Source organism: Hyla sarda, chromosome 9, assembly GCF_029499605.1.
Source record: "Hyla sarda isolate aHylSar1 chromosome 9, aHylSar1.hap1, whole genome shotgun sequence".
In the NCBI taxonomy this organism is placed as follows: Eukaryota; Metazoa; Chordata; class Amphibia; order Anura; family Hylidae; genus Hyla; species Hyla sarda.
The window spans coordinates 155,821,446-155,838,101 of record NC_079197.1 but is presented as its reverse complement, the minus strand read 5'-3'; the positions used below and the strand labels follow the sequence as shown (position 1 = coordinate 155,838,101).

At 41.3% G+C, this 16,656-nt stretch overlaps 1 protein-coding gene and 1 non-coding gene across 11 annotated transcripts in view; both read right to left on the bottom strand.

Moving 5' to 3' along the window:
• LOC130290510 (5-hydroxytryptamine receptor 2A-like) overlaps positions 1 to 16,656 on the bottom strand; it is a 575,216-nt gene that overhangs the window by 312,787 nt on the left and 245,773 nt on the right. The window lies entirely within an intron of this gene.
• LOC130292166 (U2 spliceosomal RNA) lies at positions 10,581 to 10,767 on the bottom strand. The gene has a single exon (XR_008848093.1). It is a non-coding gene; the product is annotated as a U2 spliceosomal RNA (small nuclear RNA).

Here is a 16,656-nt window from a genome sequence, read left to right as displayed (position 1 = left end):
GCACAACAGTAATAGAAAAGTATGTTATCATGGGTATCATTTTAATCGCATTGACCCAAAGAATAAAGAACACACATAATTTTTACCGTAAATTGTACGGCGTGAAAACAAAACCTTCCAAAATTAGCAAAATTGGGGTTTTCTTTTTAATTTCCCCACACAAATAGTATTTTTTTTGGTTGCGCCATACATTTTATGGTAAAGTAAGTGATGGCATTACAACAGATAACTGGTCGCGCAAAAAACAAGCCCTCATACTAGTCTGTGGATGAAAATATAAAAGAGTTATGATTTTTTGAAGGCGAGGAGGAAAAAATGAAAACGTAAAAATAAAATTTTCGGCGTCCTTAAGGCCCAAATGGGCTGCGTCCTTAAGGGGATAAAGGGGTACTCCGGTGGAAAACCTTTTTTTTTTTTTTTTTAAATCATCCGGTGCCAGAAAGTTAAACAGATTTGTAAATTACTTCTATTAAAAAATCTAAACCCTTCCAGTACTTATTAGCTGCTGAATACTACAGAGGAAATTATTTTCTTTTTGGAACACAGAGCTCTCTGCTGAATCACGAGCACAGTGCTTTCTGCTGACATCTCTGTCCATTTTAGGAACTGACCAGAGCAGCATATGTTTGCTATGGGGGATTTTCTCCAACTCAACTGGACAGTTTTTTAAAATGGACAGAGATGTCAGCAGAGAGCTCTGTGTTTCAAAAAGAAAATAATTTCCTCTATAGTATTCAGTAGCTAATAAGTACTGGAAGAATTAAGATTTTTTAATAGAAGTAATTTGCAAATCTGTTTAACTTTTTGGCACCAGTTGATTTAAAAAAAAATAATAATAATTTAATTTTCCACCGGAGTACCCCTTTAAAGGTTTAGGTTCACTTTCCTGAATTTTTGTATAAGTTGAACAGAAACCAGACTATTTTTCTATTAATTCCAAAAAAGTGATTCAACTAAACACCTCGGAATTATCAAAAGGAAGTCATCTCTGCAAATGTCACAAAGTAGAACATTTGATTTGAAACTTCTTCCCGTGACACATGAGACATTTTCATAAATGTCTCGTCAATTTTCTTCCGTGATTTTTGTCTAACCTTTTCGTACATAATCTCTTGGGTTTATGTTAAAAAAAAAAAAAATTGCGATAACTATCGTATCAGCATGACAAGCTCTTTTTGAAAATGAAAACAATTTTTTATATTTTACTTCACAGTGCTGAACTATGATTTGTTGAAGTGACAGATGAAAAGTCAGAGGCTGCACTACTGAGAATCTAATGACAAAACGCCATGCTTTGATTTCTTTACGGTGAGGTGTGTTATGGACTGAAGTAGACAAGTTCATGAAAGTCACACAGGAACTCTAGTTAGGCGTCTATATGTTTAACATGTTTAACATAAAGGGGGAGATTTATCAAAACCTGTCCAGAGGAAAAGATGCTTAGTTGCCCATAGCAACCAGATCGCTACTTTCATTTTGCAGAGACCTTCTTAAAAATGAAAGCAACAATCTGATTGGTTGCTATGGGCAACTCAGCAACTTTTCCTCTGGACAGGTTTTGATCAATCCCGCCATCTCTATAATACATCACACATGATAACAGGGGGTCATGTTAACAATTCCTCAGTCATAAAGCACAAGATTTAAAAATCAATATAATTTCAAATAAACCCCATATAGGATCTAGATATCCACATGGCTCTCATATGTTCCTCAGAAATGCAGTTCCCCTCTTGTTGTGTGACTCCCTTTCTCTTTCTCTTCATTGGTGGTTAGTTGTTATGTCCAACAGGGCTCACATCATAGCCATCAACATGCCCCTTTGTTCAGTGCATCACAGGGCCACATGGTCACTCTGTATTCTTGTTCCCCCATATTTTCTCCCATCAGGGCCTCATGACCCTACAGACACCTCTTCCTCCTCTGGCTCTTTACACATCTCAGAGTCACGTCCTTAACTCTTGTCATCCCGGCTCTTGCCTTACTGTAGAGGCCCCAGATGCCTTCTAACCATGCCTCCTGGCTGCCAGGAAGCTCAGGAGTGAGGAAGGAACAGCGCTGAGGAGGGAGGAGTCACAATAAAGAACATAAAAAGACTTGGTGCATACTTTTCCCTCAGCAGCCTGCCCATTTTATTGCTCAAAAATTACACCAAGGGCAGCAGAATCAAATAGCCCAGTGGGTAGAGAGGATAGACAGGGCTTCTATGGAGGGCATCCAGATGCATATGAAATCTCCATATGAGGTTTATTTAAAATGAAATGACAGTCAAGTGGTCATATACATCAGTTAGCAGTTGGAAAAAATGCTTGCTTGTTTGACAGCTATCTTTCACGATCCCCAAGATGGACATGCATACTCACTTTGGGTATATGTGTTCTGAACCAGGAAAAGGGAGTAAGCCACTGTCAGACTCCTCAAACAGCATCTTATTTCCCAGAGAAAAAATGGATTGGACAATTGAAAGCCAAAATGCCCAACCCTTCTCTCAGGAGGCCTTCATACACATTAGTTGGTTGGCTGTTCCTGCTGAAATTGGCAGGTTTAGCCAACACATATCTAATTTGAATGGTTCAACTTAAGGTCTATCACTTCGTATAAATATATTTTTTAATGTTTACCTTGAAATATATCCAAGTACGGGATGAACAGTTTTAAAGTTATGAAAAAATGACAGGATAACTGTTTTTACCAGGTTAACTCTTATAGGGTGTATACAGTGTATCGCTTTACACAATTAACTACAGATTTGAGGTACTGTCATGGGCACGAAAATGACACCAGATATGTCAATCTTTACATGAATCGATTGGAGTGGCCAACTATCTCTGAGGTATTGAGATCTAGACCTGATCCTATCAAAGTGTATAGAAAAGGGACTTAATTTCGATGACCCTTGAACATTTTGAAAGGCCAATATATGAGGATATGGTAGAATAGTTCTGCTATTTTATTGTGTTTAATTTTACTTTATATCGTTTGTACTGTGTAGTCCAGATGTTGCAGTTTAGTTTGTAAATAGTTTGTAAATTTTACTATTGGTGGGCTGTTATTTATGTGTTGACAAAAAATAGTTCCTATTATTCATGCATTTTTTGTGAGACCATTCGTAAAATGAAAATGTTGTCACCCACAAGAGAATGGTGTTATTTTTATTTTTATTTTTTTTATTTTTACATATGGTGCACACATGTTCCATATCTACTAAACAAAACTGTCTGTAAGGGGTTTTATAAATGTGCTCAAATACAAGTCCCAGTCTCAGTTTTTGATTGAAATGTTTTATTCTTATTAAAGAAGATGACACGATCCGCCACCATCTGTATAAATAACATAGCTTCATTGAGTATTGGTGTCTATTAGCATTCCACATGCTGATGTCGGAAAATTCTGATTGAATTCCTGCTGTCTGATGGAATTTATTCCCACAACATATGCCATTACATGCTTGATAACAGGAGGAAGCATGAAATGTGTTATACATATAGCATACTGGAAGATAACAAGCCATTGATTATACTGAGTAGAATTTTACCATAAATATTGGACATTATTGTCATTTTAATGGGAAACTGAAGCAAGTTCACATTAAACCCAATACCCAGGGTTATAGTGCAGGTAAACCGGATTACAAGGAGGTATCACTTACCCAGATCCGTGGTCCCATTCAGGCAATACTCTTTGCATTAGCCTCCATTGCTAATAGCCGGGTCCCGCCTCCGTTGCACAAAGCCGGCTATTAACAATGGAGACTGATACAATGGAACAGGACAAAAATTCCAACTAAAATTCTGTGATTATTTGTCCTTTTCCACCGCACTGCTGAATGGGCATGGCTTCACGATAAGGGGACAAGGTTGCCATAGTTTGCCAAATTTATGACAGTTTACACTTACTAGCAAGCATAAACTGCAGCTGTAGTCTTCACAAGCTCTGGCTGGGATCAAAGGTTACAATTGTTACAATGAACCATTTGATCACTATTGTCAAGTGTGGCAGTGGCATATCAAAATTGTACTGTCCCCTTCTAGGTCACCAGAATTCCCAGTGATTTGTTTGGTAATTGAGGAACCCATATGCAGTCATCCCTGAGGATGTGCCACAGTAACCTGTGTCTTCCAAATCAGGGCATCAAATCTTGATTTCTATTGCACCTGAGGAAGGGGTGCGTGAGCGCCAAAACGTGTTGTGCATCTGTATTTCTGAAATAAACTAAAAATCTACAGTATTCACACAACCATAATAAAATGTATAAGCAAACAGGTTATTTCATGTAAAATATAAATAATAAAAAAAAAGTAATACGGTAACTACATAATAATTTATAAATACCCTACAACACCTACAAAAATACAATATCTCCTATATAAAACAAGTCCTCACACAACCCCCTCAATAAAAAAATGAAAACTTTTGGCTTCTAAAATGTGGCAAAAATAAAAATAGATACACAGGCCTTAATGTTAAAAAAAAAATTCTTAATCGGTTTCCATTATGCAACCAGCTTTAAGAAACGTGCACATTGCACCACACTGACAAGGTTATATTTTCCAGTTTCAGATTCCATGTAATCCTACAAGTGCACAGCAGGTGAGATTCATTCTATTCTATTCTACTGGAAATAGTAAGAGATAACACAATAAGTGACATGTTTTGCTGGAACTTATCGACCTGAATCTGAATATATGGGAGCTATAAATACATGAACCTACTAAGTAACAATGTTTAAAGATCTTGTCATGTTAAGAGATTTTCCAACCAGATTCAGAAGTCAATAAGCTCTAAAAGAAAATTCCCCACTATAACCAACAGCCTACATTTCATGTACAAAACACCATTCAACAACAGAAGTAACCAATCAGGTTTTTTTTAAATCAACTAGTGCCAAAAGGTTAAACAGATTTGTAAATTACTTCTATTTAAAAATCATAATCCTTCCAGTACTTACCAACTGCTGCATGCTCCAGAGGAAATTCATTTCTTTAGCAAATTTATCCTGCTCTGGACAGTTCCTGACACAGAGAGAATTGTCAGCAGAGAGCACTGTGGTCACTGCCTGATTACAGTGCTCTCTGCACTGCAAGAAATAAAAAAAAGAAAAGAACATCATAGGGAGCGTACAGCAGCTGATAAGTACTGGAAAGGTTAAGATTTTTTTATAGAAGTAATTTAAAAATCTGTTTAACTTTCTGGCACCAGTTGCTAAAAAAATAAAATAAAAGGTTTTCCACCGGCGTACCCCTTTATCCGTCGTTTAACAACTTTTCCTCTATTGCAGGGGATGGGGTGCTTGTGAGGATGTGACTGCTGGGACCCCAGAGCAGGGCCTGAACCTCCCTGTGCATGGAGCAGAATTGACACGCCCCTTACATGTACTTTCTATTGGAGGGACGTAAGCAAGGGAGTGCTGTACTTATCTGTCTCCAGCGCTGCAATAGATAATGCATATAGGGGGCGTGTTGACCCCACTCCATGCACCAGGCAATTCGAGCCCCATTGTGGAGATCGTGGGGGGGGGGGGGGTGGTTGAATTCCCTTTGATCAGACACTTATGCCCTATTCTGTTGTTAAACACCAGAGGACCCCTTTAATCCCTAAAAAAAAAGCTTATTGTTTTTATAGTGCATTGGTAAGACTTAAGAACTGCAATATTATTTTTTTGGGTTGATATTTTCTGTCTATGTCCCTTTTTTCCAAACATTTCCTCTTTAGATTATCCCAATCTTCAGCGGATGTGCTTTATTTTACGCCATGGTGTGCACATTTTGGTTATGGAGTAGCTTTCATCTATGATCATGCAGACACAGATAGAAAAAAGAGAAGAAGAGTCAGGGAACAAAGCCTGTTACTCCTACAACAGCTAAGGCAGAGAACTCTCACCTTAGGTTGTTGTGATCCCTTGTACATAGAAAAGGGGCCCCATAGCAAATATTAAAAAGATCCTGCTATTATGACATCTGATTGATTTTTTTTCTCTCCAGGACAGAAAGAACAGGTATTACTTTATCCTTGCCTTCCATGGCCTATTGGTCAGTACCGCCCTCCATTAATTTGCAGTTCTGCACAATTTTTTACCAATACATAAAGGAATGGGACCAATCAAGATGGGGACCCCTCGATCCCAGGCCCCCATAGCAGCCACATAGTCTGCCACTATGGTACATATGCCCTTGAATGCATCCTATGCCAGGAACAACATCCGACCGGTTGTCAGAAGAAGGAAAAGCAATTTAAAAAATGTAGGATGACTCCTTGTAAGACTGGTGTACTGCAGCACCTCCCTGTAGCAGTTTCCTGTCATCGAGTAGGAGAATTAGAATGAACAAAAAATATTAGAATTGGAAAATGGAGTGGTAGGGATCCAGCACATGCAGGACTAGGGCAGTGTATAGGAGCGGGAAATGGTGTTGGTGCAGCTGAGGCGCAGGTGTGGATATCGGCGGTGCACCTCAACAGAAGCAACGTAGTACAGAAAAGGAAGAATCCAAAAGAGATTGCACTCACCATCGACGGACTTTATTCACCAGAGTAAAGGCATACAAAAGGCAGAGGCATGGGGCACACCCATTTTTTTCTAGGAAAGAGAAAAGGGCTCTCGACTGGCTAAACAGCAATGAAGACATCATGATTTCCAAATCTGATAAAGGGGGTGCTATAGTTGTGTGGTACAAAGCACACTATAAAGCAGAAGCGAATGCACAACTCATTCACATCAGGGTTTATGAAAAACTGTCTGATAACCCCACATTAAGAGTAATGAACAAACTAAGTTCTTTTGTTAGAACATATGTAGAGAAGGGAGTAATATCTACACAAACAGCTGAAAAATTTCTCCCCCTGTCCCCTAAAAATGCTCACTGGTACATTTTACCTAAAACGCATAAGAATCGCATGCCCCCCCCCCCCATTGTAGCGGGTATAGATAGCCCAACTGAGTTTTTATCCAGTTATGTCGACTGGTTAGTCTCCCCTGTCTTGCAGCAAATATCTACATATTTGTGCGACACTGGAGACTTGATATTGGCCTTGGAGGGATTGGAATGGCAATCAGATTTCAGATTGGGATCCATTGATGTAGAGAGCCTGTATACCCGCATCCCTTGGGATGCGGGTATACAGGCTCTAAGGGAGTTCCTCATCAGCACAGACAAGTCCCCTGAGGTAATTAATTTCATTGTGGAAGCAGTAGAATTTATCCTGGCAAATACCTTTCAACATAACAATACATGGTACAAACAAATAAATGGCACAGCGATGGGGACTCCCATCTCTTGTGCGTTTGCCAATATTTTCCTGGCCATCTTCGAGAGGAACTACATCTTCACAACTGCTAATCCATATGTTAAATATATTAAAACAATCTGGCGCAACGTGGATGACATATTCGTCATTTGTAATGGTACTGACCTACAATTCAACAATTTTGTTGAATACCTAAATACTACAAATGAAGTGAATATGTCGTTCACGTCACACTTTGGCGGTTTGAAATTAGAATTCCTCGATGTCTTAGTCGAAATCGTAGAAAACAAAGTAATCACTACAGGGTACAGAAAACCGACTGCAAAAAATTCCCTGCTTCATTATAACTCATCCCACACAAGCCATTCCAGAAATGGTATTCCTTTCAGTCAAATGATACAACTGAAAAGAATAAATAACGACGAAGAGACTTACAGGAAACAAGTGACAGAATTGGAACACAGATTTTGCAACCGAGGGTACCCAGAAAAAATACTAAAAGATGCAAGGGAGAGAGAGCAGACAAAATAAATTGAAAAGAAGTACTAAAAGCTAAACCCAAACAAACCACTAATAGATTTACTTTTGTCTTCCCTAACACCCCCATGAATGAAAATATTAAGAAGCCAATTTCTAACAATTGGTATATATTACAGCAGGACAAGGATCTTACAGAACTCACGGTTAATAACCCTATACTTACAGAAGGAACACCACCATTGGTGATTATATTAAAAGACAAACGCACAAAAATGAGAATAAAAAGAAAAAAACGCACTGGTTGTCTGAACACAGCCCTATAGGTAATTATCCATGTGGGTCGTGCTCCTTCTGCAAGCATAACTCCAAAGCTAAAGAACTCAAATTAGGACGATATCACATCAAAATCAGACAATTTATTACATGTAGATCAGATTTTGTTGTTTATACCATTTTCTGTGACTGTGGATATTTTTATGTTGGCAAAACTATACGTCCACTCTTTCACAGAATAAGAGAACATTTTAGGTCTCTAACTACTGGAGTCGGTGCAACTAAATTTATCTCACATGTCACAGAGTATCATAGTGGTTCTGTCAAGACACTCAAGTTTGCTGCTATAGAAAGATTAGAACATACGTCAAGTAAAGTGAACAGACACCAACAATTACTTGTTAAAGAGGCGAGGTGGATTTCGAGATTGAACGCCACCGAAGGTCTCGGGTTAAACAATAGAAATGAAAGAAGTTATAATTGAAGTTTAGCCCAGTCTGTTCACTTGTTTCACACTTAAGGAGTTTTTATGTAGTTGTTTTTAAGCACTAAATATTATTGTATACACTTGTTGGTTACTTACCTGGTTACCATGGTGATGCACACCTTGTCTTTAAAAACACCTCCTCCTCTGTAATCAAGCTAGGGGCCTGACGAAGCGATGTTTGCGCGATATGGACCGGCGCCCATCCCACTCCCCCACCCCCCTGCTCCTGTCCGCTCCCCCGCACTCCATGAGAACGCCAAGATTTTATTGATGCAATAAAGAAGCCTTTCTCTATCAAAGACCGGGTGAGTGCTCCATTTTTCTACATCTTTGTACTGGATCCATATTTCCCCTTATATGTGAGCACCGAGATGGTCTGATGGCTGCAGGAGTTATACAAATATTCCCATATGTGAAGTAACAGTGCAGGGTTACCTCTGTGTTGGATCTTTTGATTCTTCCTTTGCAAAAATATTGGAAAATGTTTCATTTAATAAGGGGTCTGGACAACACGTTTTGGGAGTGTGAAACCTCCTTTCCTCAGGACCTGCTCCTGAACACCAGCCCAGAGATAAGCATTGATGTTTTATGCATTGCGGCTTATACTGACTAGTACACTTTCTGGGCCGTTGTCTCCACAAAGCCAGTTCTGCAACCAGCAAGCAAGAGTTTAGCCTAAAATGAATCGGAATCGAATCCATGGCCGATTCCTCCTGAAACAAATCCTGGGAAGTTTTCTCATCTCTACAGTGACATTTGGCATGCGGTTACTTTCCATTTCAAATAACACTACGCGAAGTCCTCATTTCTAATTTCCTTTTTTTTTTCGATGCTTTGTTTCAGAATGTATTATCAGAGCTAATTTGCATATTGTAATTAAGATTTCAGGGTATAGAGATCCTGAATCCTTACAAATGTAATGTCACAAAAAATTCTATAAAGTACTTCATTTTTTCAAAGACCTCTAAATAATAGTGCCGCTAATCAGCTTGTTTTATTTCTCTTGGTGCGAATATATTGAAATTCTCATTTTCCTGAGATCAGACAGGAAAAAGTTTGAAAAGAAACTTATTAATTATTTTTCTAATTCGACCGCAGATGAATATTAGGATTTAGACAAAATATTTAAATTACATTAGATGGCGAACCCGTACTAAACACTTACTGAGAAGATGTATTTTTACTATTTTTTTTTTAACTAGTGTTGAGCGCAAATATTCAAATAGCTATTTTTTTTTTTGCGAATATCGGCACTTTGCGATTTTGCAAATATTTAGAATGTAGCGAAATATATACTTTTTTTTACAGTACACATCACAATGATGTGTACTGTGTAAATAAAAAGTGATTATTACTCCCAGCTTCCAGCTTGTTTTTATTTTTATTTATTTATTTTTTTTTTTTTTAGAGCTGAGGCAAGTGCTCTCTATCACCCAAAGTGCAAGAAAAAGTGCAAATGTGTCACACTAAAAAACATGCACAAAGGATGCGGTCTATCGCTAAGCCCTTCTCCAACAGGAGAGAGGCCCCCCAACAAACCTACCTTTCACCCCCGGGCCAAAAGGCACCTGCAAGAATCCAGGTTTGATGCCCCTTTTTGCCGAAGCTACTAAGGGGCCGCAAATGCCCCTGGCTTCAACCTAGGCATTAACCAAGGTATCAGCCGAGGAGCCGTATACTGATGGCATCTTGACCGAAGCCAAGATGCCCAGGGGGTTGCAGGGAGGTGGGGAACCAAAAGGCCACACACACCTCCCCTAGAACACAAGAAGGGACACTCAAAAGGGCTACCGCATCATGACACTCCTGTGTACAAAGAAAAACACAAACGTGGCACAGTGACATACAAAAATAATAAATAAGTGAATGAGTGCAGATATACTGCCTGGTCATCCGGCCGGATCTATAAAAATGTTCCTGATCCTTGCCAGAAGGCCGGGATACCAAGGGTGAGTGCCAAAGGTGAAGAGTGTGGTGCAGTGCGTTCACTCAGTGTGGTGCAGTGCGTTATAGTTTCGGCACCTCAGGGTCACCACTCCCCAAGGCACAGAAGTACCTCGGCTCTACACCCCCCAACCTCATGGCAAGACCCGGCAGAAACAGGTCACATCGGGGCAGCCATCGAGCTGAGTCCTCAGAACCAGCCCCGGAACGTCCTGGTACACCTGCCCCCTACCATGCAGCATCCATCCCAACCAGCTCCACATCGGCGTCGCCTGCCCACGGCATGAAACTGATAAGAACAGATACTACACTTGATCTTAGTCAAAAGGCCGAGAAGCGGCTTCCAGCTTGTGGTACAAAGAAGGCTAATATGAGAATATGCGAAAATTAGCAAATATCGGCACTTCCAGTGGACACTGATCCCTCCCTTCTTTTAGCTTGTGGGTTAATGAGAAGGATTTAAATACAGTTGTCATAGGTTAGCAACATCCCTAGCAACCAATAGGTAAGTAGTTAGTTGAAAGACATAATTGTGCAGGCGCATTTTGCGAACTTCATTACGAATTTCGCATAGGAGAAAAAAGTTAATGAATATGTAAAATTTGCGAGTATAGAACAAATTTTCGTCCATATATTCGCAAAATAACGTGAATTTGAATATGGCTGATGCCTCTCATGACTACTTGACACCACTCCCGGCTTTTATGTTACCTATTTGTATTCACAATAGAGCCAGAGAGCCAAGTATATGTGACAGAACCCGTATTCCTCTTATTTAGTTGGGTGTTATTGGATCACAAAAATCTACAAATGTTTTTTTCAAAGAGGTGGATAATTCCTCAACAGATGGATAATAGTGTTGAGCGGCATAGGCCATTTTCGAATTCACAAATATTTGCGAATATATGGACGAATATTCGTCATATATTTGCGAATATTCGCATATTCGTAATAGTCTCATTTTATTTTCGGATATGCGAAGATGCGCGTATGCGAAAATTAACATATGCGAAAATTATCATATACAAAAATTAACATGAGCGAAAATTTGCATATGCGAAAATCAGTGCACCAGTCACAAACAGTAGTATTAGAGCCTTCTTTACACCACACAAGCTGGAAGCAGAGAGGGGTGATCACTGTGATGTGTACTGTGAAAAAAAAACAAAAAAACCCCCGAATATTCGGAATTACGAATATATAGCGCTATATTCGCGAATATTCGCGAATTCGCGAATATGCGATATTCGCGAATAAAATTTGCATTGCGAATATTTGCGAGCAACACTAATGGATGAAAGACTGAGATTAAAGGAGTGCTTCACACCTAGACATCTTATCCCCTATCCAAAGCATAGGGGATAAGATGTTTGATGGCAGGGGTCCTGCTGCTGGGACCCTTCACGATCTCCGTGCAGTACCCGGCATTCTAAACAGTATGGTTCCTGCGGCGGGGGTCGTGAGGTCATTCCCCACCCCGTCGTGACATCACGCCATGCCCCCTCTATTCATATCTATGGGAGGGTGCGTGATGGCTGCCACACCCCTCCCATAGACATGAATGGAGAGGGTGTGGTGTGATGTCACGAGGGAGGCATGGCGAGACATCACGACCACGGCTCCAAACCCAGCGTTTGGAATGAGAAGTCCAGAATGCCGAAATGGAGACCACGGGGGTTCCCAGCGACAGGACCCATGCGACAGACATCTTATCCCCTATTCTTTGGATGAGATGTCTACGGGCAGAGTATCCATTTAAGGAGTTGTACTTTTGGCCCTGAACAGTTTCTTAATATGGCACCATAGAAATCTAAAGGTCAATACTGTATCTCTTTAGACCTTAAATTTCAATGATATAAATTATAAGTGATATACAGAAAAACACTTGCTACAGATGTATCCCCACCCAACTTGTTTATAGTTGCACCACATCCTGCTAACACACTGCTCCGGGGTAGCGGCTCTTGCCATGGTTGATCTTACTGCACACGGCCTCTACTGTGCAGTGCATACAGTACTGTTCACTCTACAATGATGGTCTTGTGGAGGGGTGTAGAAGTCAGACAATAGGGCACTATGTGGGAAATGTATCAATACCCTGTACAGAGAAAAAGTGGACCAATCAGATTACTTCTTTAATTACTCTGAAATCTGATTGGTTGCTATGAGTAACTGTATGTTCGTAAAATACAGTATAGGCACTGAAGGGAATAATAAACTTTAACCACAGTACTTTAAGTTCCTGTTAAGAGAGTTCCACTAGGATGCAAAACATGTTGATTAAGGCTTTAAGAAACTGTTTGCTAAACAAGTGCCTGGGTTCACTGTTCTATAGTAAAAACAGACATTTGGCCTACATTAAAGGCCAGCAGTCCATGGTTAGCCTGGTTGCTAACTGGAGAACTTTGCATTTAATGTCCTGCCTAGCAGTTCCACTTTTCTTTAGTACCCATCCTGCCACATACTAGCCCTATGTACAGATGATGTATATGTGTACCATGCCCTCCCCCTCATTTTCAAGGGGTACTCCGCTGTTAGACATCTTATCCCCTATACAAAGGATAGGGGATAAGATGTCTGATCGTGGAGGGGCCCGATCCCCACGATCCCTCCTGCAGCAGCCCGGTACCTCAGCAGCCCAGAGCTAAGTTTTCTCCAAGGATGATGACGGACGGTGCAGGTTACGGGGCATGATGCTCCTTCCATAGACTTGCCTTGAGTGGGCGGATGTGACGTCATGAGGGGGGAGGTCGTGACGTCACAATGCCCTGTCCCCTGCACTGTCCGCCATCAGCCTCAGAGAAAACTTAGTTCTGGGCTGCTGAGGTACAGGGCTGCTGCAGGGGGGGATCCCCAGCGGTGGGCCCCCTGTGATAAGACATCTTATCCCCTATCCTTTGGATAGGGGGTAAGATGTCTAGCAGTGAGTATCCCTTTAAAATAATTGGCTGTCTTGACGTAGCGGTAAAAATGGGTCAACAGAGTGCTGCCCCTCTGCCTGCCACCCTAGGTGCCTGCCTACGGATAATTCAATAGGTTGGTGCACCCAAAATTATATAATCTCAGATGAGCTTATTAGCATTATAACTATTGCTGTTTAAAGTAGGGCCATAGAATAAGTAATACACAGTTTGGTGTATCATAATACATCCGAAAAAATAAGAAAATTTTTGCATATTTACTAAATTATCTTCGACAACATTTTGTCTGAGTATTAGAAAATTGCTGCTTTGTCAGGTACATGGCCTGTAATGAATTGATGAGTCTGACATGCTTCTATATGCAGATCTGCTCAATAGAGAAGACCCGTGGAAGTGGCTGCAGGCAGAAAAACCGGAGCTGTTAAGGCAGTGAACTCTCAATACTCAAGAGGAAGAACAGAATTCATTATTTATTGCAAGCCAAAACTGAAGCGAAAAGTTTATATGCCCTTTATCGCAGGCCATGAAATAGAAATATTCATTTAGAGAAAAGACCTGCAAATGACTCCCATAGTTTAAGTAAAGATTAGAGCTTTTAAAATCTATAAGTATTCTGCACAACGTGTGGGAGTGCGAAAGTCATGTCAGGTAGAAGCCTCATGTGTTATCTGAATGCAGCCATTTTATTTTCTATAAAAGCAATAGAGTATATCTGTAAAAATACATCTTTTTTAGTTTAGTATTTTGAAAAACATTACACAAATAATATGAAAAGGAAAACATGCACTTGTAAGAAGGGTGAAAATTGGGGTGTTTTAAATAGTACGTGCAGTCGTTCTATTTCTTTTTTCTTTTTTTTTCTTTGCCGTGTAAATATGTTTATTGCTGAGGAAGGTAATTTTTTTTGTGCAAACTGTATATTGCATAACTGCAACTGCATTTACTGTACATTGTGTGTGTATTGTTGTGGCTACATTGAGGTTAAACAACATGCTGCTGGGGAATTCCCACCTCTAATAGCCTGGTGCTGATAGCAGGAAGCAGGTGTTAGCATGGGGAACCTGTGAGGCAGAATAAGGAGGGTGGTTTAGTGAGCATGTGACTTTTGTAAGCAAGTCCTCTTGCTGTACAATGATGGATAATGTTGATGGAAAATATGAGAAGCTGTGCTGATCTGAGCTGAGTAAGGCTGAGCAGTTGTGGCATTTGAGTTAGAACATTTACTGGAATAGCCAATTTTTTTGCCATGCAGGATGTGTGCTGGACAGAGGTGTAGCTTGTAGCTTCTGCGCCCAGATGCAATCTGCAACAGGGCCCCTAAAGAGGCAGATGTGCTTTGGGGCCCCCTTAGGTACCAGGGTCTCGGTGTGACTGCTACCTCTGCTACGCCATTTTATGCTAGGGACGTTAGGGACCCACTCTGAATAGGTGGCCTTGATGTGGCGAGTGGGCTTGTACTTTTTGATCAAAAATGTATACTAACAACCTGTTAGTTTTTGATATTATGCTGAGAAGCAATCAGATCATTATACAAGATTGTAGATGTGCACCACGTCTGTTTTCTACCCGAATTACCTCTATAGGTATGCCCCTGGCGCTGGACCAGTGACAGTGAGCAGAGCTGTATGATGCTGGATACTATTGGCCTGCTCCAGAGAGGATTGGTGTGTGAAACACAGATTGCAGCAATGCCCCATGATTACAGATGCGGACAAAAGGGATATTGTTTATCCATAAAGGGGTACTCCACCCCTAGACATCTTATCCCCTATCCAAAGGATAGGGGATAAGATGTCAGATCGCCACGGTCCTGCTGCTGGGGACCCCCGGGAATTGCTGCTGTGGCACCACGCTATCATTACTGCACAGAGCTAATTCGCTCTGTACGTAATTACGGGCAATACAGGGGACGGAGCATCGTTACGTCACGGCCAGCCCCCCTCAATACAAGTCTATGGGAGGGGGTGCTGCGGTTGTCACGCCCCCTGCCATAGACTTGCATTAAGGGGACGGGCCGTGATGTCATGAGGGGCGGAGCCATGACGTCACGCTGCTTCATCCCCTGTATCGCCCGTCATTACGCACAGAGCGAACTCGCTATCCTTTGGATAGGGGATTAGATGTCTAGGGGCGGATTACCCCTTTAAGGAAAATGTTATAAAGATACATGGAGATTTATAGGCCATTGATACTCCACTAGGAATTCTGGGAAGAAAGGATAAGCAAAGGAGCTCTCATGCCACCTTTTCAGGAGGCCTTTCCTTTAAATCAGTTTCACTCCAACTAGGAGTCTTGGAAACTGACTGGGAATGTTTGCCAAGCCAGAGATCTCATCAGAAGGAAGGAATACTTATTTGCTGGCAGCTGTTTCGGGGTTCTGCCCTTCATCAGAGGTGGCAGCAGGGAGCACTGTGGTCAGGCTGGAAAGAACTACACAACTTCCCCTGGAGCATACAGCAGCTAAGTACTGGAAGGATTAAAGGAGATCCGTAGTGTACATTTTTTATAATTCCCTGTGCCCAGGCGGCAAAAAGTAACAAAACAAACTTTAACTCACCATCCAAAATTCCCCCGTTGTGCCAATATTGGTGTCCCGGTCCTCTGGTGCCAGTCTATTTCCTGCTTCCTGGGGACGATGAGTCATAGTGTGTTCAGCGTAATGACGGCCACAGCAATGTCCCACTTTGGCCGGTGATAGGCTGAGTACACTGACACTGACTCATCTTCCCCAGGAAGCAGGAAGAAGACCAGCACCAGAGGACCGGGACACCGATATCGGTGCAACAGAGGAACGTCGGAAGGTGAGTTAGAGTTTGTTTTGTTACTTTTTGGAGCCCATGGACAGGGGATTATAAAAAATTTACACTAAAGATCTCCTTTAGGATTTTTTATATAGAAGAAATTTACATATCTGTATAACTTTCTGGCACAAGATGATTTGAAAACATTTGTTTTCCACCGGAGTACCTCTTTAACCTCTTAGGGATGCAGGGCGTATGCATTTGCCCCCGTTCCCAAGTCCTTAAGGAATCAGGGGGTACAGGTATGCCCTGCGGATTTCCGATCCTCACCGCTCGCCGGGCGGGGACCGGACCGGGATGGCTGCTGAAATCCTTCAGCAGGCATCCCGTAAAAGCCCTGGAGGGTCCAGAGAACCCCCATGTCATCGATCGCCGCAAATCACCGGGCAATTCAGTCTGACGATTTGCGGCGATTCCAGGTCAATCGGGTCTCCGGTGACCTGGAGAAAAAGGGCGATTGGGGCTGTCTGAGACAGCCCCAATCACCCTTACCCAGCAGGAGTGAGGT